Source organism: Pseudorca crassidens, chromosome 11 (genome assembly GCF_039906515.1).
Source record: "Pseudorca crassidens isolate mPseCra1 chromosome 11, mPseCra1.hap1, whole genome shotgun sequence".
NCBI classification, from domain to species: Eukaryota; Metazoa; Chordata; class Mammalia; order Artiodactyla; family Delphinidae; genus Pseudorca; species Pseudorca crassidens.
Window position 1 is genome coordinate 25,166,471 of NC_090306.1, and position 23,486 is coordinate 25,189,956.

A 23,486-nucleotide genomic window follows, 5' to 3' on the forward strand; every position below is an offset into this window, starting at 1 on the left:
AGCCCAGGATGTCCAGAAGCAAGCATAAAAGCAGTGATGATGTAGCTGTACTGCTAAAGAAGCACCAAGCGATAACAATGGAAACAAAAATGAAAATAATTAAGAGAGTGGAGTCAGGCGAAAAGATGGTAGACGTCACTCATTCTTATAACATGAGCCATTCAACCACTGGCACAATTCTAAAGAATGAGGACAAGATCATGGAACATGTGACGTCTGCTCTGCCGATAATGTCAACAATAATATTGAAGAAGCATGGAAAAGTGATGGAGGAAATGGAGAAACTTCTCAGTGTGTGGGTGCAGGATCAGCATCAGCATCGAGTCTCACTCAGCTTAATGCTGATTCAAGAGAGAGCTAAAAGGCTTTATGAACACTTGAAGAAGGAACATGGCTAAGAATCAGAGGGTGCATCTTTTAATGCCAGCCATGGCTGGTTTCATCGGTTCAAGGCTAGAGCCAGCCTCCACAATGTAAAAGTAAGTGGTGAGGGAGCGAGTACAGATGCGGTAGCTGCCTGGGAATTTCCTGAAACACTTAGAGAAATTATTCATGAAGGCACGTATTTACCTGAGCAGGTTTTTAATGTGCATGAGACAGGACTCTACTGGAAGAGGATGCCAGACCAAAGTTACATCAGTAAGGAGGCAAAGTTGGTGACAGGCTATAAAGCAGCAAAAGATAAGGTAACTCTGTTGTTTCATGGCAATGCTTCTGGTGATATGAAGCTGAAGCCTTTCTTAGTTTATCATTCAGAGAACCCAAGATGCCTCAAAAACCTAGCCAAGGGCTCTCTTCCTGTTTGAAAGAATCTTTGCCCACAGTTTGTTCAAAATTTTCATGGATTTGAGAAAGTAAATGAGGAGTCCAAAGAGGTCTTCAGCAACTTAGAGACCCTCAGTGAGAAGCTGGAGCTAGATCTGCAAGAGGATGACTTCATTGAACTCCTTGTTGTGCAACATGAGGAGCTTACTAATAAAGACCTGATGGAATTGGAGACCCAGAGAAAGGATGAAGAGAGACAAGAGGAAGCAGAAGTAACTGAAGAACCGAAGAGATTCATGACACAGAAAATGGCAAGGGGATTTTCTTTATTTGAGGAGGCACTGTTAGTTTTTGAGGCACAGGACCTGAACGTAGGATGGTACACGAAGGCTACAGCAGCCGTTCAGAATGCAATCCAGTGCTACCGTGTCATCTATGATGAGAAAAAAAGAGCTACTACCCAGACATCACTGGATCATTTTTTTCAAGATGGTAAATGGAGTTGAATCCAGCAAGGAACCAGGCCCTGTGCCATTAACATGAGTGAACTTGCAGCTTGCCCTCCATCTCCTATTGCTGACGATCCTTCAGCTCTACCATCTCCCATCTCCCATCCCTCCTCCAGTCAGTAACTATTCTTGCCTGTTGACTCGCTACCTGCCCCTGTATGCCAGCTGTTGTACTGTACTACTGTACTTTTCAAGGTACTGTATTATAAGATTAAAAATGTTTTCTTTATATTTTTGGGGGGGGGGGTTGTTTGTTTGTTGTTTTGTTTTTATTTTTTTGGGTTTTTTTTTTTTTTTTTGCGGTACGCGGGCCTCTCACTGTTTTGACCTCTCCCGTTGCGGAGCACAGGCTCCAGACGCGCAGGCTCAGTGGCCATGGCTCACGGGCCCAGCCGCTCCATGGCATGTGGTATCTTCCCGGACCGGGGCACGAACCCGTGTCCCCTGCATCGGCAGGAGGGCTTTCAACCACTGCGCCAGCAGGGAAGCCCTTGTTTGTTTTTTATGTAGTAGTTGTGTAAAAAGAATTATAAACCTATTACAGTACAGTACTATATAGCCGATTGTGTAAGTTGGGTACCTAGGCTAACTTTGTTGGACTTACCAACAAATAAGACTTATGAACGCACTCTCAGAATGGAACTCGTTCATATGTAGGGGACTTACTGTACTGAAATAACTCAAACTGATCAAATTTTCCTCCACAGTCTTCAAAATACTAAGAAAGACATAAAATAAAATATCTTTTCTCTTATATCCAGTTTGTGGACTCTCTGAAACTTGCTTATGAGTGTCCACGGACCACAGGTTAAGAACCCATGGCCTCGATCAGGAGGAGAGACTAGGACTGGGGCCATGTCTCTGCCACATTGGAGGCCTGATTATTTTTCGTTAGGAGAAAGTTGATGGGCTTCTGAGGTAGTTGATCTCACTATAGCTTAAGGGCAACAAATAGCACTTCAAACCAGGAGTTGGCAAACTACCATCTTTGGGTCAAATCCAGTCTTCCACCTACTTTTGTAAGTGAAGTTTTATGGGAACACACCCATGCCCCTTTGTTGATATTTTCTCTATGGCGGCTTTCATGCTATAATGGCTGAGTTGAGTGACAGAGATCATATGACCTGCAGAGCCAAAAGCTTTTACTCTCTGGCCCTTTATATAAAGTTTTCCAATCCCTTGCTAAATTATCCTCTCCCTCTACAGGCAGCACACTCCTCTTTGCTGTTCTCTGAATTCCTGAGCCAGGGAGAGCAGCAGACCTACCACAGTGAATATAAGCCCTGCAAGAGCGAAGTCCTAATCAGCTGGTTTCCCCGGGGTGCTTCCTTCACATCACGCATTGGCTCAGAAACTCAAGACTGATTTTGCTCAAGTATAGGAGATAGTTAAATGTAATGTCTTAAAACCTTGAAGCTTTGTTCAAATTCCTACTCAACTAGCTACTTCCTAGCTTTGTGACCTTGGGAAAAAAGCTTTACTTCTCTGTGCTTCAGATTCTTTATCTTTAAAATGAAGATGACAATGATAGCGCCCACTTGACAGGGTCATTGATAGAATTGAACAAGTGAATCCATGGAAAAGTTATGTTTAGCCCAGAGCTTGATTTATAATTAAGTACTGTCTAAGAACTAGCTCTTTTAAGTGTAGTCATTGTCAAAACTAGAAGTCAGGTCAAAGAGGGCCCAGATTTTAGAGAGAAACAAATTAATGCATTTCAGCCTCTAGCTGAACACTACTTTGTTTTAATTTAATTTTTTTAAATTTATGTTTACTTTCTCAGGGATGTCCTCCTGCTCCACTGTCCAGTAATGTTGAAAAAATAGCTTAATATTTTTAAAACTTGAAGATACAGTTGACAGAACTTGTCTTTCTGTCATCTTTACGGTTCTACAACAAAGTGTTGTAAGAAATATGGGAATGAAGATTCTAAGTTAAAAGGAAGGCTTTAACTGTAATCTTGACTTGCTGTAATTATAATAACAATTTTGGATCTACCAAAATAATTTATGATCTTTACATTTCCTTGTGGAAAAAATATGCCGATAACTGCATATTTCAATTAAAATACTTACAAGTACTAACTTAGGGCATCAAGAAAGCAAACACAGAAGCCTGACTCTGGAGAGAGAAGCAATCTTGGAAGCTGCAGGTATATGGAATGTTTTGCATTTACCTCATTTTTATATTCTTTTTGTTCATTGTAAAACTGAAGATGGGAAAAGAGTAGCAGAAAATGTTACAGAAGGAGCTTACAGTAGAATAAGATGGAAAAGCAGTGTTCTTGGGGTTAACTCCACCCACCTTTACTTGGCTATTATAATTATCACTGTCTCTTGCCATCACAGACCAATGATCTGATCTTGTCACACTTCCACAGAACCATTTGTGTATTCCTCATTTGAAACATAAAGCAGAGTAACTATGCTAACTGAATGAGAAGTAAAGGATCAATTCCAATAAGAAGGTATCCATATCAGTGCAGTAATCGAAATGCTTAACACATTAAGAAGAATATGGTCTTCTAGCCTATGCTGTCTTTTCAACCTACATCTTACCAAGCACTCTTTACATTTAGATAAAATTTTTCTGGATAGAAAACAACAGAAATTTTTTTCTTTCACAGTTCTGGAGGCCAGGAGTCTGAAATCAAGCAGGAGCAGGTTTGATTCCTTTTGGAGGCTCTGAGGGACCATTCATTTCATACATTTCTACTACCTTCTGGTGGCTGCTGACAGTCCTTGGGTTTTTTTTGTTTGCAGCTGTGTAACTGTAAATCAGCCTTCATCTCCACGTGGCCTTCTCCTCTGTGTCTCCTCTTCTTGTAAGGACACTTCTAATTGAATTAGGACTCACTTGGATAATCCTGGGTGATCTCATTTCAATATGACTTAATTACATCTACAAAGACTCTTTTTTCCAAATAAGGTCATATTCACAGTTTCTGGGTAGACTTATCTTTTGGGAGGCCACCATTCAATCCACTACAAATATTAAGTGAAAACATGTTATCCTGGAGAAATTACAGCTGCCCAGAAACTAGACCATCATCAGTAATTTCTTCTTCTAGCCCTTTCCAGCTTCCTATTTGATCACTCATCTCCTATCTAACCAACAGGGGGTGCAGGCAATCTTATCCCAAACAGATCTCAGGCAATCTTTTTAAATTTTTTCCCCATGGTCATTCCCATAGTTAAGTGGGGAAAAGGGACTGAACCAAAGTACTTGGGTTGAAATCCCAGCTTTGCCACTTATCAACTGTGTGACTTTAGGCAAGTTACTCAACCTCTCTGTTCATCAGTTTCCCATGTGTAATTTGGGGGTAATAAGGTTATAAGGATTAAAGGAATTAATATATGTAAAGTGCTCAGAACAGCCTCTGACACATAGTAGCTATTCATGAGTGCTAGCTGCTATTCTTATTTTATTGTAAAGTCAAAAAATTTAATCTCTTTAAATGAAAAACCTAGTCCTAGTCATTTTTATTTTAAAGTCACTTTATGTCAACTTTAAAGCCCAAACCTAAGTTTAATAAGAAAGGAAGGAAGGAAACAAGGAAGGAGGGAAGGAGGGAGAGAGGGAAGGGAGGGAGGGAAGGAGGGAGGAAGGGGAGGAAGGAAGGAAGGAAGGAAGAAAGAAAAAGGGGGAAGGGGTAGGAGAGAGCTGAGTGAACATACAGGGTTTTTCTCTAAGGAATCATCTATCAGCAAATCTTGTCACTTCTGATTCCTGAATATTTCCTGAATCCTTCCACTTCTCTCTCTAGCCGCTGCTGTAGTTCTGGCCCCTAGCCTTCTCTCTCTACTCCCCTACTGAAACAACTCCCAGAGAAATCACTCTAAAATATTAAACTGTTGGTCTCACTTCTTTGTTTAAAACATTCTGTTACCGAGCCAAACTTTGGTCCACCCATCTACGTTCAGTAAAGCCAATCTATTGACACTGGGTTGTGGTGAAGGAAAGTGCAGCATTTACTGCAGGTGCCAAACAAGGAATTCGGCCCTTTTGAGCATTAGCCACCAGAATTCCTTGTTTGGCACCTGCAGTAAACACTACACTTGCCTTCACCACAACCTGGTTTCAGTAGATTGGTTTTACTGCACATGGGTGAGCAGACACAAATTCCATTCAGCAACAATTCCACTGACCCCCACTGCTTCAAATAAAGCCTAAATGGGACCCCCAAAGCCCCTCAGGGTCTATGCACTCCCAGACTCAGCCCTCTAAGATCCAGCCACCCTGAATTCTTGTAGTCTGTCAGAAGCCCCACATTCTCTTTTCTCTAGATCCTCTGCTTAGGACATTCTGCCCCTTCCCAGATCTCCCTTCTGCTCTGGAAACTAATTGTTATACACTCTTAAATTCTCAGCTTAGTTATCACTGCCTCTGGGAACTTTTCCCTTGTCCCCACATCTGAGATAAGCCTCCTCTTCTATGCTCCCATGCACCTTGATCACCACTGTAACAAGCTGTTTTGTAATTATCCAGATTTCCTGACCTCCTGTAAGCTCATTGAGGATGGGAGCTCTGTTCCCAGCACCTAGCACAGTTCTTGGCACATAGCAGGCCCCACATATATAGTGAACTACTCAGATTTTCAAATGCTTGAAAATTAATTTGTCCAGGACCTTCTCACTTCTGAGATATCCCCCTGTTAATGATTCTGCTCTGGTCTGCACAGACCTCGACCTTTTCCTCTCCTTTCATTCACTCGGAACTGATTGCCTTGTTGGCCAGACCAGTCATATGATAATTCTCTCAAGCAAGTGGACTTTACTACCTACCATTGTGGAGTAATTCAGGAGCTTTCCAAGTCCCCATGCACACCCCTGGGTCTGGATGGTGTCTTTCTTCCAACAGGCACCTAAGAGAACTGTGCAGAGGAAGGAGGAAGCAGTGATTTTGCAGGCTGGAAGGGGATGGGAGAGAGTCTTAGACACAAGTCGGCTGCATGGTTTCCCACGTTGAAGGAAATGAGACTGGTGGGAAAGACTAAAAGGAAGAGGCAGAGAATAAAGGGGCACCACACAGTGTACTTCATCTCACGCTTTGTAGAGAAGGTTGTGGTTATGGGTTATTCTCCTTTTATGAAAATCACTAATCTCTTTCTTTGGTTCTTTATCATGCTCACAAAGATCAACTTAGGCTATTTCATCAAATCTCTGTGATTAAAAAGCCTTCCCCTTGTAGATGGATAGACATGAAAGGAAGAAAGGGTTTACTTAATGCTGGCTCCCCTAGCAGGATGAGTGCCTGTCATTGTCCTCTGCAGCACGTAGCTTTGCAGGAGCCCCAGTGTCACCTCACCTCATCTTCTGCCCACCGCACCCTAAATTAGGAAAGCCAGACTGGCCTGATAATTCAGAGCTGTATGATTCCCTGGTTGTGTGATGTGCCCTCAGGATGCATGATGGGCCCTGCTGTGCTCCCAGAGATGCCTCAGGTGAGATGACAGAGCTGTGCTCGGGCTCCAGGTGTGTTTCTGGCACATACAAACACTTAAGTACGTGCTAAGGGCATTTTGTTCATATGCAGGTAACATGTTTGTTCAAATACACACACCTGGGGCTTCCCTGGTGGCACAGTGGTTGAGAGTCTGCCTGCTAATTCAGGGGACATGGTTCGAGCCCTGGTCTGGGAGGATCCCACATACCACGGAGCAACTAGGCCCGTGAGCCACAACTACTGAGCCTGCACGTCTGGAGTCTATGCTCCGCAACAAGAGAGGCCACGATAGTGAGAGACCCGTGCACCACGATGAAGAGTGGTCCCCGCTTGCCACAACTAGAGATAGCACTTGCACAGAAACGAAGACCCAACACAGCAAAAATAAATAAATAAATCAAATACGCACACCTGCCTTCTTCATCATTTTCCATATAAGCATGTTTAGTATCTCATATAATTCACAAATCCTAACCATTAGATAGAGAAAAACCATAAACTGATAGAAGTCTAAGTTCAAGTACATTCCAAAAGATCTACATTTTCTACTCCCCTCTTCCACATTTTGTGATTTTGATGTCATATTTTACATCTTCATGTTCATCCCTAACTGTTTATTGTAGTTACAGTTGATTTTACAATTTTTGTTTTTTAATCTTCATACTAGCTTATTTAAGTGGTTGATCCACAGCATTTACTATATATTTGCCTTTACTAGTGGGATTTTTCATTTCCTATAAATTCTTACTTCTCATTGCAGCCTTTTCTTTTCCACTTAGAGAAGACCCTTTAAACACTGCTTATAGGGTCGGTTCAGTTTGATTAACTCTTTTAGTTTTTGCTTGTCTGAGAAGTTCTTCACCTCTCCTTCCATTCTGAATGATAACCTTGCTGAGTAGAGTATCCTAGGTTGTGGGGGTCTCCTTTTCAGCACTTTAAATATATCATTACACTCCCTTCTGGCCTGCAAAGTTTCTGCAGAAAAATCAGCTGATAGCCTTATTTGGTTTCCCTTGTATGTGACTCTGTTTTTCTCTTGCTGCCTTTGGAATTCTTTCTTTATCTTTAACTTTTGCCATTTTAATTATGATATGTCTTGGTGTGGGTCTCTTTGTGTTCATCTTCTTTGGGACTTTTTTTGTACTTCCTGTAGCTGGAAATTTGTTTCCTTCTACAGGAACAGTAAGTTTTCAGCCATAATTTCATGAATACATTTCCAACCCCTTTCTCTCTGTCTTTTCCTTCTGAGACCTCTATAATGCAAATGTTAGTACTTTTGATGTTGTCCCAGAGGTCCCTTAAACTGTCATTTTTTTATTTGTTTTTATTTTCACTGTTCTGATTGGGTGATTTCCATTATTCCACCTTCCAGATCACATATGCGTTTTTCTGTATCACCTGTTCTACGATTAATTCCTTCTTGTGTGTTTTTCATTTCAGTTATGGTATTCTTCAGCCCTCATTAGTACTTTTTTTTGTTGTTTTTTTTTGTTTTTGTTTTTGTTTTGCGGTACGCAGGCCTCTCACTGTTGCGGCCTCTCCCGTTGCGAAGCACAGACTCCGTACGCGCAAGCTCAGCATCCATGGCTCACGGGCCCAGCCACTCAGCGGCATGTGGAATCTTCCCAGACCGGGGCACGAACCCGTGTCCCCTGCATCAGCAGGCGGACTCTCAACCACTGTGCCACCAGGGAAGCCCAGTACTTTTTATATTTTCTAGTTCCTTGTTAAAATTCTCACTGTATTCCTCTATTATTTTCCCAAGTTCAATTAGCATTCTTTTTTTTAAATAGATCTTTATTGGAGTATAATTGCTTCACATACTGTGTTAGTTTCTGTTGCACAACAAAGAATATCAGCCATACGCATACACATGTCCCCATAACCCCTCCCTCTTGAGCCTCCCTCCCATCCTCCCTACCCCACCCCTCTAGGTCATTGCAAAGCTCCAAGCCGATCTCCCTGTGCTATGCTGCTGCTTCCCACCAGCCAACTATTTTATATTCCATAGTGTATATATGTCAAGGCTACTCTCTCTTTGCCCCAGCTTCGCCCTTCCACCCCATGTCCTAAAGTCCATTTTCTATGTCTACCTCTTTATTCCTGCCCTGCAGCTAGGATCATCAGTACCATTTTTTTGTTTTAGATTCCATATATATGAGTTAGCATACAGTATTTGTTTTTCTCTTTCTGACTTACTTCACTCTGTATGACAGATTCTAGTCCATCCACCTCACTGCAAATAACTCAATTTCGTTTCTTTTTATGGCTGAGTAATATTCTATTGTATATATGCGCCACATCTTCTTTATCCATTCATCTGTCAATGGACATTTACATTCCATGTCCTGGCTATTGTAAATAATGCTGCAATGAACACTGTGGTACATGACTCTTTTTGAATTATGGTTTTCTCAGGGTATATGCCCAGTAGTGGGATTGCTGGGTCATATGGTAGTTCTATTTTTAGATTTTTAAGGAAACTTCATACTGATTTCCATAGTGGTTGTATCAATTTACATTCCCACCAACACTGCAAGAGGGTTCCCTTTTCACTATACCCTTTCCAGCATTTGTTTCTAGATTTTTTGATAATAGCCATGCTGACCGGCAAGAGGTGATACCTCATTGTAGTTTTGATTTACATTTCTCTAATAATTCATGATGTGATGTTGAGCATCTTTTCATGTGCCTCTTGGCCATCTGTATGTCCTCCTTGGTGAAATGTCTGTTTAGGTCTTCCATCCATTTTTTAACTGGATTGTTTGCTTTTTTGATATTGAACTCCATGAGCTATTTGTATATATATTTTGGAGATTAATCCTTTGTCTGTTGTTTCATTTGCAAATATATTCTCCCATTCTGAGGATTGTCTTTTTGTCTTGTTTATGGTTTCCTTTGCTGTGCAAAAGCTTTTAAGTTTCATTAATTCCCATTTGTTTATTTTTGTTTTTATTTCTGTTACTATAGAAGGTGGGTCAAAAAAGATCTTGTTGTGGTTTATGTCAAAGAGTTTTTCCTATGTTTTCCTCTAAGAGTTTTATAGTGTCTAGTCTTACACTAAATTCTTTAATCCATTTGGAGTTTTTTCTATATGGTGTTAGGTAGTGTTCTAATTTCACTCTTTTACATGTAGCTGTCCAGTTTTCCCAGCACCACTTGTTGAAGAGGCTCTCTTTTCTCCATTGTATGTTCTTGCCTCCTTTGTCATAAATTAGGTCCCCATATGAGTGTGGGTTTATCTCTGGGTATTCTATCTTGTACCATTGATCTATATTTCTGTTTTTGTGCCAGTACCATAATGTATTGATTACTTTAGCTTTGTGGTATAGTTTGTAAGTCAGGGAGCCTGATTCCTCCAACTCCGTTTGTCTTTCTCAAGATTGCTTTGGCTATTCGGAGTCTTTTGTGTTCCCATATGAATTATAAGATTTTTTGTTTTAATTCTGTGAAAAATGCCATTGGTAGTTTGATAGGGATTGTACTGAATCTGTAGATTCCTTTGGGTAGTTTAGTCATTTTCACAATATTGGTTCTTCCAGTCCAAGAAAATGATACATTTCTCCATCTGTTTATGCCATCTTTGATTTCTTTCATCAGTGTTTTATAGTTTTCTGAGTACAGGTCTTTTGCCTCCTTAGGTAGGTTTATTCCTAGGTATTTTATTCTTTTTGTTGCAGTGGTAAGTGGGAGTGTTTCCTTAATTTCCCTTTCTGATCTTTCATTGTTGGTGTATAGGAATGCAAGAGATTTCTGTGCATTAGTTTTGTAACCTGCAACCTTACCAAATTCATTGATTAGTTCTAATAGTTTTCTGGTGGCATCTTTAGGATTATCTATGTATAGTGTCATGTTTTTGGCAAACAGTGACAATTTTACTTCTTCTTTTCCAATTTGTATTCCTTTTATTTCTTTTTCTTCTCTGATTGCTGTGGCTTGGACTTCCAGTACTATGTTGATTAAGAGTGGCGAGAGTGGATGTCCTTGTCTTGTTCTGATCCTAGTGGAAATGCTTTCAGTTTTTCACCATTGAGTCTGAGGCTTGCTGTGGATTTGTCATATATGGCCTTTATTATGTTGAGGTAGGTTCCCTCTATGCCCATTTTCTGGAGAGTTTTTATCATAAATTTGTGTTTAATTTTGTCAAAAGCTTTTTCTGCATCTATTGAGATGATCATATGGTTTTTATTACTTAATTTGTTAATGTGGTGTATCACATTGATTGTACTGTGTATATTGAAGAATCCTTGCATCCCTGGGATACTCCCACTTGATCATGGTTTATGATCCTTCTAATGTGCTACTGGATTCTGTTTGCTAGAATTTGTTCAGGATTTTTGCATCTATGTTCATCAGTGATATTAGTCTTTAATTTTATTTTCTTGTGATATATTTTTCTGGTTTTAGTATCAGGGTGATAGTGGCTTTGTAGAATAAATTTGGGAGTGTTTCTCCCTCTGAAATTTTTTGGAAGAGTTTGAGAAGGATCAGTGTTAGCTCTTCTCTAAATGTTTGATAGAATTCACCTGTGAAGCCATCTGGTCCCGGACTTTTGTTTGCTGGAAGATTTTTAACTATGGTTTCAATTTCAATATTTGTGATAGGTCTGTTTATATTTTCTAATTCTTCCTGGTTCAGTCTTGGAAAGTTGTACCTTTCCAAGAATTTGTCCATTTCTTCCAGGTTGTCCATTTTATTGGCATATAATTGTTGGTAGTAGTCTCTTATAATCCTTTGTATTTCTGCAGTGTCAGTTGTGATTTCTCCTTTTTCATTTCTAATTTTATTGATTTGCATCCTCAACCTTTTTTTCTTGATGAATCTGGCTAAGGGTTTATCAATTTAGTTCATCTTGTCAAATAATCACCTTTTAGATTTATTGATCTTCGCTATCATTTTCTTCATTTCTATTTTATTTATTTCTGCTCTGATCTTTATTATTTCTTTCCTTCTACTGATTTTGGGTTTCCTTTGTTCTTCTTTCTCTAGTTGTTTTAAGTGTAGGGTTAGATTGTTTATTTGAGATTTTTCTTGTTTTTTGAGATGAGATTGTGTTGCTATAAACTTCCCTCTTAGAACTGCTTTTGCTGTGTCCCATAGGTTTTGGGTAGTTGTGTTTTCATTGTGATTTGTTTCTATGTATTTTTTTATTTCTTCTTTGATTTCTTCAGTGATATCTTGGTTATTTAATAGCACACTGTTTAGCCTCCATTCATTTCTGTTTTTTACAGGTTTTTTTCCTGTAACTGATTTCCAATCTCATAGCATTGTGGTCAGAAAAGATGCTTGGTATGATTTCAATTTTCTTAAATTTACCAAGCCTTGATTTGTGACCCAAGATGTGATCTATCCTGGAGAATGTTCCGTGTGCACTTGAGAAGAAAATGTATTCTGCCAATTTTGGGTGGAATGTTCTATAAATATCAGTTAGATATATCTGGTCTCTTGTGTCATTTAAAGCTTGTGTTTCCTTATTTATTTTCTGTTTGGATGATCTGTCCATCGGTGTAAGTGGGGTGTTAAAGTCTCCTACTATTATTGTGTCACTGTCAATTTCTCCTTTTCTGGTTGTTAGCATTTACCTTATGTATTGAGGTGCTCCTATGTTGTGTGCATAAACATTTATAATTGTTATATCTTCTTCTTGGATTCATCCTTTGATCATTATGTAGTTTCCCTCCTTATCTCTTGTAACAGTCTTTATTTTAAAGTCTATTTTATCTGATAGAAGTATTGCTACTCCAACTTTCTTTTGATTTCTATTTGCATGGAATATCTTTTTCTATCCTTTCATTTTCAGTCTGTATGTGGCCTTAGGTCTGAAGTGGGTCTCTTGTAGACAGCATATATATAGGTCTTGTTTTTGTATCCATTCAGACAGTCTGTGTCTTTTGGTTGGGGCATTTAATCCATTTACATTCAAGATTATAATCAATATGTATGTTCCTATTACCATTTTCTTAATTGTTTTGTTTGGGTTTCTTTTGTGGGTCTTTTTCTTCTCTTGTGTTTCCCGCCTAGAGAAATTTCTTTAGCATTTCTTGTAACGCTGGTTTGGTGGTGGTGAATTCTCTTAGCTTTTGCTTGTCTGAAAAGCTTTTGACTTCTCCATCAAATCTGAAGGAGATCCTTGCTGGGTAGGGTAATCTTGGTTGTAGGTTTTTCTCTTTCATTACTTTATTCTGCCACTCCCTTCTGGCCTGCAGAGTTTCTGCTGAAAAATCAGCTGATAACCTTATGGGGATTCCTTTGTATGTTACTTTTTGTTTTTCACTTGCTGCTTTTAATAATTTTTCTTTGAATTTAATTTTTTTGAGTTTGATTAATATGTGTCTCAGTGTGTTTTTCCTAGGGTTTATCCTGTATGGGACTCTCTGTGCTTCCTTGACTTGTGTGAATATTTCCTTTCCCATGTTAGGGAAGTTTTCAATTATAATCTCCTCAAATATTTTCTCAGACCCTTTCTTTTTCTCTTCTTCTTCTGAGACCCTTATAATTTGACTGTTTGTGCATTTAGTGTTGTCCCAGAGGTCTCTGAGATTGTCTTCAATTCTTTTCATTCTTTTTTCTTTATTCCACTCCTCGGCAGTTATTTCCACCATTTTGTCTTCCAGATCACTTATTTGTTCTTCTGCCTCAGTTATTCTGTTATTGATTCCTTCTAGTGTATTTTTCATTTCAGTTATTGTGTTGTTCATCTCTGTTTGTTTGTTCTTTAGTTCTTCTAGATCTTAGTTAAACATTTCTTGTATTTTCTCAATCTGTGCTTCCATTCTATTTCCGAGATTCTGGATCATCTTTACTATCATTACTCTGAATTCTTTTTCAGGTAGAGTGCCTATTTCCCCTTCATTTATTTGGTCTTGGAGGTTTTTTCCATGCTCCTTCATCTGTGACAAAGGTTTTTGCTGTCTCTCTCTTTTTTTTTTTTTTTTAATGAGTGGGATTGTGTTCCTGTTTTACTAGTTGTTTGGCCTGAGTCTTCCAAAACTGGAGTTTGTAGGCTATTGTGTAGAGCTGGGTCTTGGTACTGAGATGAGGAACTCTGTAAGACCTCACTCTGCTGAATATTCCCTGGGGTCTGAGGTTCTCTGTTAGTCCAGTGATTCAGACTTGGAGCTCCCACCACAGGAGCTTCAGCCTGACCCTGGGCTTGTGAACCAAGATCCCACAAGCTGCCTGAGGCAGTGAAAAATAAAATAATAAAGTAAAAATAAAATTAGACTAGGAAACTAACAGATATGTTAGGAAGAATATAAAAACAAAAATATAGATGAATCAACAACTGGAAGGTACATCAGTACCACAATAGCAAAAAGAGGAGGAGGGAAAAGAAAAGAAAAAAGAGGGGGGTAAGGCCTTGGCTGTGGAGAGAGGGTCCTAAGCAGGGGCAAAGTTTGGGCGGTGGACAAATGTCCAGGATCCACAGAGCTAGAAAAGGCTCTGGAGGATGCGGAGGTGGGGCTTAGGCTCAAGGAACAGAAAGGGCCCAGGCGTGCCCCCCACCCCTGGTCTCAGAGGGCAGGGGACCTCACCTGGGGGCCCAGCAGGCTTCCTGGGCCCGAGTGGGCAGAGCAAACTCCCTCCTCTCCTCTTCTGCTTCTCCAGTCTGGGAGGGCCCCTCCCGCCCGCCTCTCCTGATCTCCCTGGCTTCCCTCCTATGCCTCCAAAGACCTACATGGCCTGGAGGGGTCTTTGGAGGGCAGAGGACCAGCCTTGAGCTCAGCAAGCTCCCCACGCCTGAGTGGGTAGGGTAATAGCCCTCTGCTCCTCTCCTGCTCCTCCTGGATGGCCCCGCCTGCCTGCCTCTCCTGATCTCCCCAGCCTCCCTCCTATGCCCTCATGGACCCACGCAGCCTGGAGGGGGCCTTGGAGGGCAGGGAATCAGCCTGGGATCTCAGCAGGCTCCCCAGGCCCAAGTGGGTGGGGCAATCGCCCTCCGTTCCTCTCCCGCTCTTCCTGGATGGCTCCTCCTGCATGCTTCTCCTGATCTCCCCAGCGTCTCTCCTATGCCCTCAAGGACCCATGCAGCCTGGAGGGGGCCTTGGAGGGCAGGGGACTGGCCTGGGAGCTCAGCAGGCTCCCCGGCCCATTGGGCCAGGCGATCGCCCTCTGCCCCTCTCCAGCTCTTCCCAGAGAGTCCCTCCCTCCTGCCTCTCCTGATCTCCCGGCCTCAGGGCCGCAGATCCTGTCTGGTGTCTGCTTCTCCTCCCTCCCCAATCCCCCTACATCTTACCGGTTCACTTTGAGGTTCCTCCTGTCTCCTTGGGCGTCAGAGTCCCCCACCAGCGGCTGGCAGGCACCCTAGTTGTGGGGAGACAATAACTCTGCATCTTCCCACACCATCATCTTAACTCTGCTCCAATTAGCATTCTTATTACTAATGCTTTGAATTCTTTATCTGGTAAATTATTTACATCTCTTTCATTAAACATTCTTCCAGGGAGGGGGGTGTGGTTCTTGTTCTTTCATTTGAAACATATTCCTCTGTCTTCTCTGTTTATCTTTCTCTCTCTCTATGAAATTAGGTGAAACACTTACCTATCCCGGTCTTGAAGGGATGTCCTGTGTGGGAGCATCCCTATGAAGTCTTCATGTCCCCAGTGGCTTTGTTGGGATAGCTGGATCTGAAATGACTATGGGTCACATCTTCCCCTGGGGTGTGCTGGCATCTATCACGTTGGTGGGAGGTGGAGTTGGAGAGTCAGGGGCTAGAGCCAGAGCCAGGTGTGAGCCAGAGCTTCTCCTATGGTCAGTGGCCATCACCACCCTGTCAGGGGTGTGGGTTGGTCCCAAGGTTCTGGAGCAGAAACACTGAGGGTTGAGTCCAAGTTGGTTTTATTTCCACTAAGTGTGTGCTCTCCCCGCACCCACCAGAGTGGGTGCTGGTGCAGTCCTGGCACACCAGTCAGAGCTCAAGATAGCTCCCAACCCACCACCTCCACGAGTGCCAGCAGTGGCTGCCCTCGCCTTGTTCAAATGCAGTGCCAGGTCCAAGCAAGCTCCATCCCCCATAGTAGTATTCTCCTCAGCAACAGCCTTCCCCTTAGTGGGGAGTTGGAGCAGGAGGGGCCAGAGCAGGCACCCAGTGAGGGCCAGCGTGTGCACAGGGACTGTCAGGGGTAACCACCAGAGCCCCAGGCAGTTTCAGTCTGCTTCCTCCATGCAACTCCCAGGAGTGTGTGCACACTTCACAAGTGGAGTCTTGGTTTCTTCAGCCCTCTTGTTACTGCCACTGATTTTCAAACACCTAAGGGGACTCGTCTTCCCAGTATCAGACTCCAGGGCTGGGGTGCCCAATATGTGGTTCGAATCCCTCACTCCACAGGAGGATCTCCAAGCCCATGTAATCACCCTCCTCTTCTGTGTCCCCTCCTAGGGGTGCAGGTCCCAACCTGATCACTTCTCAACTCACTTCTCAACCCTTCTTATCAACTCCTTGTGGATCTTTCTTTACAGCCTTGGTTATGGAAGAGTCTTTCTGCCAGTCTGCAGCTTGTTTTCAGTGAGAACTGCTCTACATGTAGATGTAGTTTTGATGTGTCCATGGGGGGAGGGAGCTCAGCCTCCTCCTACTCCGCCATCTTCATCTCCTCCCCTGGGAAAACCATTTCAAATACAGTTCATGAAACTGTGAGTAAAACATGAAGGAAATTGACAACATTCCTGAACACTACTCTTTACTGCTTCTTAAAAAAATGTATCAGGGCTTCCCTGATGGTGCAGTGGTTGAGAGTCCACCTGCCGATGCAGAGGACACGGGTTCGTGCCCCGGTCCGGGAAGATCCCACATGCCATGGAGCAGCTGGGCCCGTGAGCCATGGCCGCTGAGCCTGTGCATCCAGAGTCTGTGCTCCGCAACGGGAGAGGCCACAACAGTGAGAGGCCCGCGTACCACAAAAAAAAAAAAAAAAAAAAAAAGTATCAGTTTTAGGTCTGGAGTTCAAACTCTGCCCCACAATGACTTAGGTTCACTACAATTGTCTTTGGTTGGATTATGTCGACATTTATACCATTAAAATGCTATACTTTAACAATCAGAAAGTATTATTTAAACTTTATGGGTATATTTTTCCTTGAACAATGAATTAACATTTAACAATTTTACATAGCATTCTTGTGGGGAGAAAATGAGTGCTAAGTTTACCTGAAAAAATATAGGATAAAAGGAAATGTTTTAGTAAATACTTTTTATTATTAAAATCTATTTTCTGTCAGGCTCAAAAAGAAAACCAAAGCAGACATTAAGTCACTTGGGATAAGGATATAAAGTGAGTGTGATTCACTGGTGGTTGATTTTAAAGGATTATAGTAAGTAGTCAGTTGGACACTTTGAGTTTATCTCCAGTGAAACAATAAAAATAAATGCTGTTTTATTAACTTTTTTGTGAGAAGCATTTCTCTTGAGAGATGAAAAACCAAATAATTAAAGCTACAAATATACCCCATAGTGATTGATAAAATATTTTATCATCTCAGACGAGGCTAAAAAATCTGGCTGGTTGGAAAGTACCCTCCTCACTGTCTAGAGGGCCCTGTTGTAAATATTCAAGCACTGTTGGTGTCTTTTCAAATAAATCATCACTCTTTATCAGCATTAGAGAAAAAGGAAAAACTACCAGCTTATTCATTATTTTGGTGATTATTTACCATAGGCGATTGGAAAATTGCCTTTATTTCAATATTACTACTTCTACACAAAAGTTGCTAAGGGAGGGATTCCTCCCCCTTCCAAGTGCCTATCCCATCTCCCATTTCAGTGTATCTAATTTTGTCCCATATCTGCACACAGCAAGAGAGAGAATGATAGGGAAACGCAAGGTTAAAGTATCTGAAGTCAGTTCTAACAATCTTGATTCCAGCTGTAACGACGGTATAGATTCCAAAAGCAAGAGTGAAGTTAGTCATTTGAATTGTATTTATTACCAGCCAATCACTTTTTGGCTGGCTTATATTTCTCAAACTACCCTAATAAACTAGGAATGATATACAACATGACTATTCCACTTCTTTTAAATTTTTATTTTATTTTTACAATATTGCATAATTACCTCTGCTGCTTCCCTCTGGGCATGGCCCATTTAAATATATTTGTATAGTGTGGGAAAACTTGCCCTGGAAAAATATTGCCTTTAAAGTTACAGTTTCTATTTAAAACCTGAATCATCAGGGAAAAAAGTCAAAACTCTTCCCTTAAATCTTCAGCAAACACGAACATTAGATTTTCTTTGCTGAAGGGCAACTCTCATGTTTATATTTATTCTGCATTCTAAAAAGTTTGGGATTATGTGTAATGGAGAATCAGAAGACCGTTGAGTTGCCCTGGGGAAGATTTCTACAATTCCAGCTCTTGTGTTGGGAGTAGAAAATCCAGACCATCCAATATCTCAGCTCTTCTTGCACAAGCACTCCAATGAAATGCATCATCTGTTAAATCCAAAAGGAGCACAGTGACACTGTCTGGATAAAATGCAGAGGATGCCTATTAGTGAACTTTTAATGGCCAATAGTTGATTGATTAATTTAAAAATTTAGTTTAAAGCCAAGAATCATAAAGAAAATAATATTTAACCTCAAACATTTTATTTTAACCCAAAACATACAAATATACAGTCACCCATATTTTAAAGACAGGTCTAGGTCTTTTAATAAGAGCCTATCGATTAGAAAACTAAATCATCATTAGCACATCCAAAATGCATCACCTATGATTAGCGTCAATTTTCATATATTTAAAGTGGAAAAAAATCTAAAGGTACTTGCAAGTACATTGAGTAAAGAATCCACTATTTTCAGGGGTTTTCCCCTCTAGTCTTTTACAATTGTCTCATTCATGCCTAGTTGAACAGAAGTTTTCTATTTGTTAGCAATTTCACTTTTTTAGACTTTCCAAAGCACACACTTGGTTTTCATAAAAATGACGACTCTTTCACACTCAAATCAAATGATTTTATCCACTTACAGAATGTTTTACTAAATTATGCAATTACAATAGAAAGTGCAACTGAATAAACTTGGGAATAAACATTAAGTGACTCTTAGCAAACAAAAAACTCAACCAAGTGGGAGCAGAGGTGCACAGGTGTATTAAAGAGCAGAGCACTTCCTCAAGTGTCTGTCAGGTCATAACTCAGTGCATTTCACAAAGGGAACAGAGAATGTCTGCTAACCTGGTGATTTTTTAAAGTAGAGACTATTTAAAAGAGTTTCTATTCAATATTATAGGAGAAATATATCTACTATAGATAAAATAGTAAAAAAAAAAAAAAACACATAGTTTCTACTATTGTTCAGACTCACTGGATGAAATCATCTGTCATCTTCAGCTGGTCATCAAGAACCTCACATCTGGGAATGCCAGTGAGTTACACTGGTCTCTCCAATGTCACCAGAATATTACCCCATGTTCCACGGAACATTTGTTCACCTAGATGTCCTTCCTACCACTCCATTCCTGTAATGCCCCTATGGTACCCAGTGCTCTAAGATTTGCTGCTGTGCCCCAGGTGTTTGGATATCAATGATGTGCAGGATTTAATCTTGATAAGAGGGTTGAGATCATCACTCACTCAGACATCCACTTTCTTCTTCACATGTATGACTTCAGCACAAAATAAAAAGTAAATTAACTAAGATTGATTTTCTCCTCTAATATTTTGGTCAAAGAGGAGATATATTATCCTGCCTTATGGAGGACTCAAATGTGCCTGGACAACCGTGGGACCCTTACAATGGCCATATATGCTCCTGATATGTATTTTATCGATGTTTTAAGCAGAACCTCTGAAAGGAAAGAAAACTGCACAAATAGGATTGAAGTTCCTTGATCATGTTGTTTTCTATCTGGGTATAACTAAAAAGGAAGGACTATGCTTTTAATGATTCTGTACAAAAGAAACCCTATCTCACTTTGGTTAAAACATGGCAAAGGAAAGGTCTGACCTTATTTTTATTAAAATTCACTTAATGCATAGAGACTTGTTATGGTAATATTGCCATTAATATAATACCTAATCACCCTTCCTGTATGGGCAACTGGAACTCCTCAAGGTAATTTCATAAGACTTAGATGTATAGTTTTCAATAAGAAAAAAATTATTTAAAAAAATAGTGACTAGTAAAGAAATGTTATTAGAGCTGTAATGAAATATAACAAAAGCTAACTGAAGGTGCAAATTAGCCTACTTTTTTTGGTGCTATCCTAAGAGCATTCAATAAGATTATTATATTGTATTTCTTATGTAAAGTATGTTCAATGAAACGTGCAGTTTGAACATAGTAAAAACTAAGACCCACTGAATAGGAAAAACACCACATTTTTACACAGCTTATTTTTAATGAACTTTTAAAATAGCTCTCATAATTATGGATGGCCTCAGACACCAACTGGCAGGTGTTTCTGGAAGGAATTAAAATTCCAACAACACTTGTTATCCAAGTTTAACACATGGAGACATGTCCTCTGCTGGAATGAGTTTACTACTATATTGGTGTTCACATTTAGAGTCCTGCATACTGTGTTAATTTTACTTAAAATAATTAACTAGAATTGTTTTAACGTCACCTAGTAGTCACATGTGTAGATACATTTTAAAATCAAAGCACTATTATTTTCATTCAAAACGATTTTTTTTCCAAGAAAATATTGCTATCATTTATGTCAAAGAGCGTTCCACCTATGTTCTCTTCTGGGAGTTTTACTTTTTCGTATCTTCATTTAGGTCTTTAAAACACTTTGAATATACTTTTCTGTACGGTGTGAGGGAATGTTCTAATGTCATTGTTTTACATGTGGCTGTCCATTTTCCCAGCACCACTTGTTGAGGAGATTGTCTTTTCTCCATTTTACATTCTTGCCTCATTTATCATAGATTAATTTACCAAAAGTACATCAGTTTATTTCTGGGTTATTTTGTTCCATTGATCTATGTGTCTGTTTTTGTGTCAATACCATCCTAGTTTGATTATTGTAGCTTTGTAGTGTAGTCTGAAGTCTGGAGGGGTTATGCTTCCAGCTTTGTTCTTTTTCCTCAGGATTGCTTTGCCTATTCTGAGTCTTTTGTGATTCCTTATAAATTTTAGGATTATTTGTTCTAGTTCTGCAAAAAATGTTATGAGTATTTTGATAGGGATTGCATTAAATCTGTAGATTGCTTTGAGTAGCATGGCCATTTTAATAATATTAATGCTTCCAATTCCAGAGTGCAGGATATCTTTCCATTTTTTTGAATCTTCTTCAATTTCCTTCATCAATGTTTCATCATTTTCAAAATATGGGTCTTTCACTTCCTTGGTTAAGTTTATTCCTAGGTCCTTTTTTATGTGACTTTAAACAGGATATTTTAAAAATTTCTCTTTCTATAGTTCATTGTTAGTGTATAGAAATGCAACAGATTTCTGTATATTAATATTGTATCCTGCAAATTGCTGAATTCATGTATTAGTTCTAATAGTTTTGGGGTGGAGACTTTAGGGTTCTGTATATAGAGTATCATGTCATCTGCAAATAGTGACATTTTTACCTCTTCTTTTCTAATTTGGTTACTTTGATTTCTTTTTCTTGTCTGATTGCTGTGGCCAGGACTTCCAATACTACGTTAAACAGAAGTGGTGAGAGTGGGCATCCTTGTCTTTTTCATGAATTTAGCAAGAAGGCTTTCAGCTTTTCACCATTGAGAACAAACAACTATGTATAAAATAAATAAGCTACAATGATATATTGTACAGCATAGGGAATAAAGCCAATATTTTATAATGACTTTAAATGGAGTATAATCTCTAAAAATATTGAATCACTACGTTGTACAACTGTAACTACTATAGTATTGTAAATCAACTATACCTCAGTTTTGGGTTTTTTTTTCAACCTCAGTTTTTTAAAAGGAATATAATGTAAGCAAAAAAAAAAAAATTCTTTTCTGTGTAGCTCATGAAAATATTTGTCTCTGGGGCTTCCCTGGTGGCGCAGCGGCTGAGAGCCCGCCTGCCGATGCAGGGGAAACGGGTTCATGCCTCGGTCCAGGAAGATCCCACATGCTGTGGAGCGGCTGGGCCCGTGAGCCATGGCTGCTGAGCCTGCACATCCGGAGCCTGTACTCCACAATGGGAGAGGCCACAACAGTGAGAGGCCCATGTACTGCAAAAAAAAAAAAAAAAATTGTCTCTGTACTTATATTTGTGTTTTAAAATGAAACAATAAGGTTTATTACTTGAGCACACTACATATGCTTTTATTTTAAAAATTTGTGATTCATCTTATAGGATGAAATAATTTTTTTTTAATGGTGAGACCAACTAAATGCAGTGGCTGTTCACCCCAGCACTAAAAAGTAGCAGTCTTTTCCAGTTCAGTGAAGTATTTGTTTTTTATACCAATGTGACTCTGAATTTCTTTCAATAGGGTAAGGAATAACTATGAACAAAATCTTCTGTATAACTGTACCTGTAGAAGCAAGAGTCAAGTTTATTCTGGCAATTGATGTGGAAACACAGACATCTCTTGAACTCTACATCTTTTCAGTAGAAATAATTCCCACTTGATTTTTCCAAAGATATCATGCTCCAGTATAACTCAAACACACATTTAATTAAAGCGAAAAACATAAAGTAGGTTTTATCTTTGCAAGAGTCTTTGGTAAATAGGAGAAAAGTATGTGTTTTATAAAACTGAATTTGTAAAATATCAACAGTATTTTTACTTGGTTGTTGAAAAGTGTTTTTAATAAAATTCAGCTTTGTTTCATAAACAGTTGTGCTCACGTGTGGTTAGGTGAAGCCCACAGAAATTTTCACCAGATACCTAGAGAGAAAGAGAAGATATTCCTGCAAACCTTTGTCATTACAGAAATAAAAAACGTCATTATCCAGATGGAGGACTGAGCTTGGTATTAGCAATAGAATCATTAAATTACAGTAAATGCCAACAAGCAAATGTTAGTTTGGGGCTATTTGTTAAAACAAAGTCTCTTCTCTGCTCAAAGAGCTCATATTTTTTTCCTTTCTCCTTGTTAATATTTGTTTCTGGTTTTGAGAGCTCAGGGGTGAATTTATTTCCTGTTTCAGATCAAAAAGAAAAAAGTTCTGCAGTCAGTGAACATGACTCTTTAAAGAACAGTGGGACCGTGAGTGAGTATGAAGTCCTAGAAGGTGGGCTGAGAGCAGCAAGAGAGGGCAGCTGCATGACCCAGGGGACGGGCATCTTACAGACACCTCAGTCCATCAAGGAAGCTCTTCTTGAATTTGGTCTGACCCTCCCTCTAGTCAGTGCTTTCACCTCAGATGCTTATTTCTAGGGCCCTCAAACCCAGAGAAATAAGAAAAAGATCAAGTTTTAAGAAATTATCTTTCCTGTGATAAAAGGGGGGAAAATATGCCAGATATGCTTTCCATTACTGTTTGTTATCTAGGAAACAATGAGCTTAAGAACTGCCCTCACCGTGCTCACTGCACACACCCAGAATCTATCAGAGATCACAGCGCTTTACCTAAATCAGTAAATCCTGGCTGAGATATGCTCTTTGTAATCGCTTCCAGGGAGTAACAAAGTAGTTCTCATGTCTAAACCAAGGACTTTTCATGGGCTTGGAACAGGAGTATTTTTTCAGCACAACAGTGTTTTTTGCCTCCTGCTACAATAGACTCTATCTCCTTTCAGAAATATTAGCAGAGGGCCGTGCTGGCCCTGTTACTCTTCCCAGTGTGCTTTGCGGCAGGGGAGGCCCTAGAACTGTCTGCCTATTAAAGGTACACCAAGCAGCATCAGGAAAG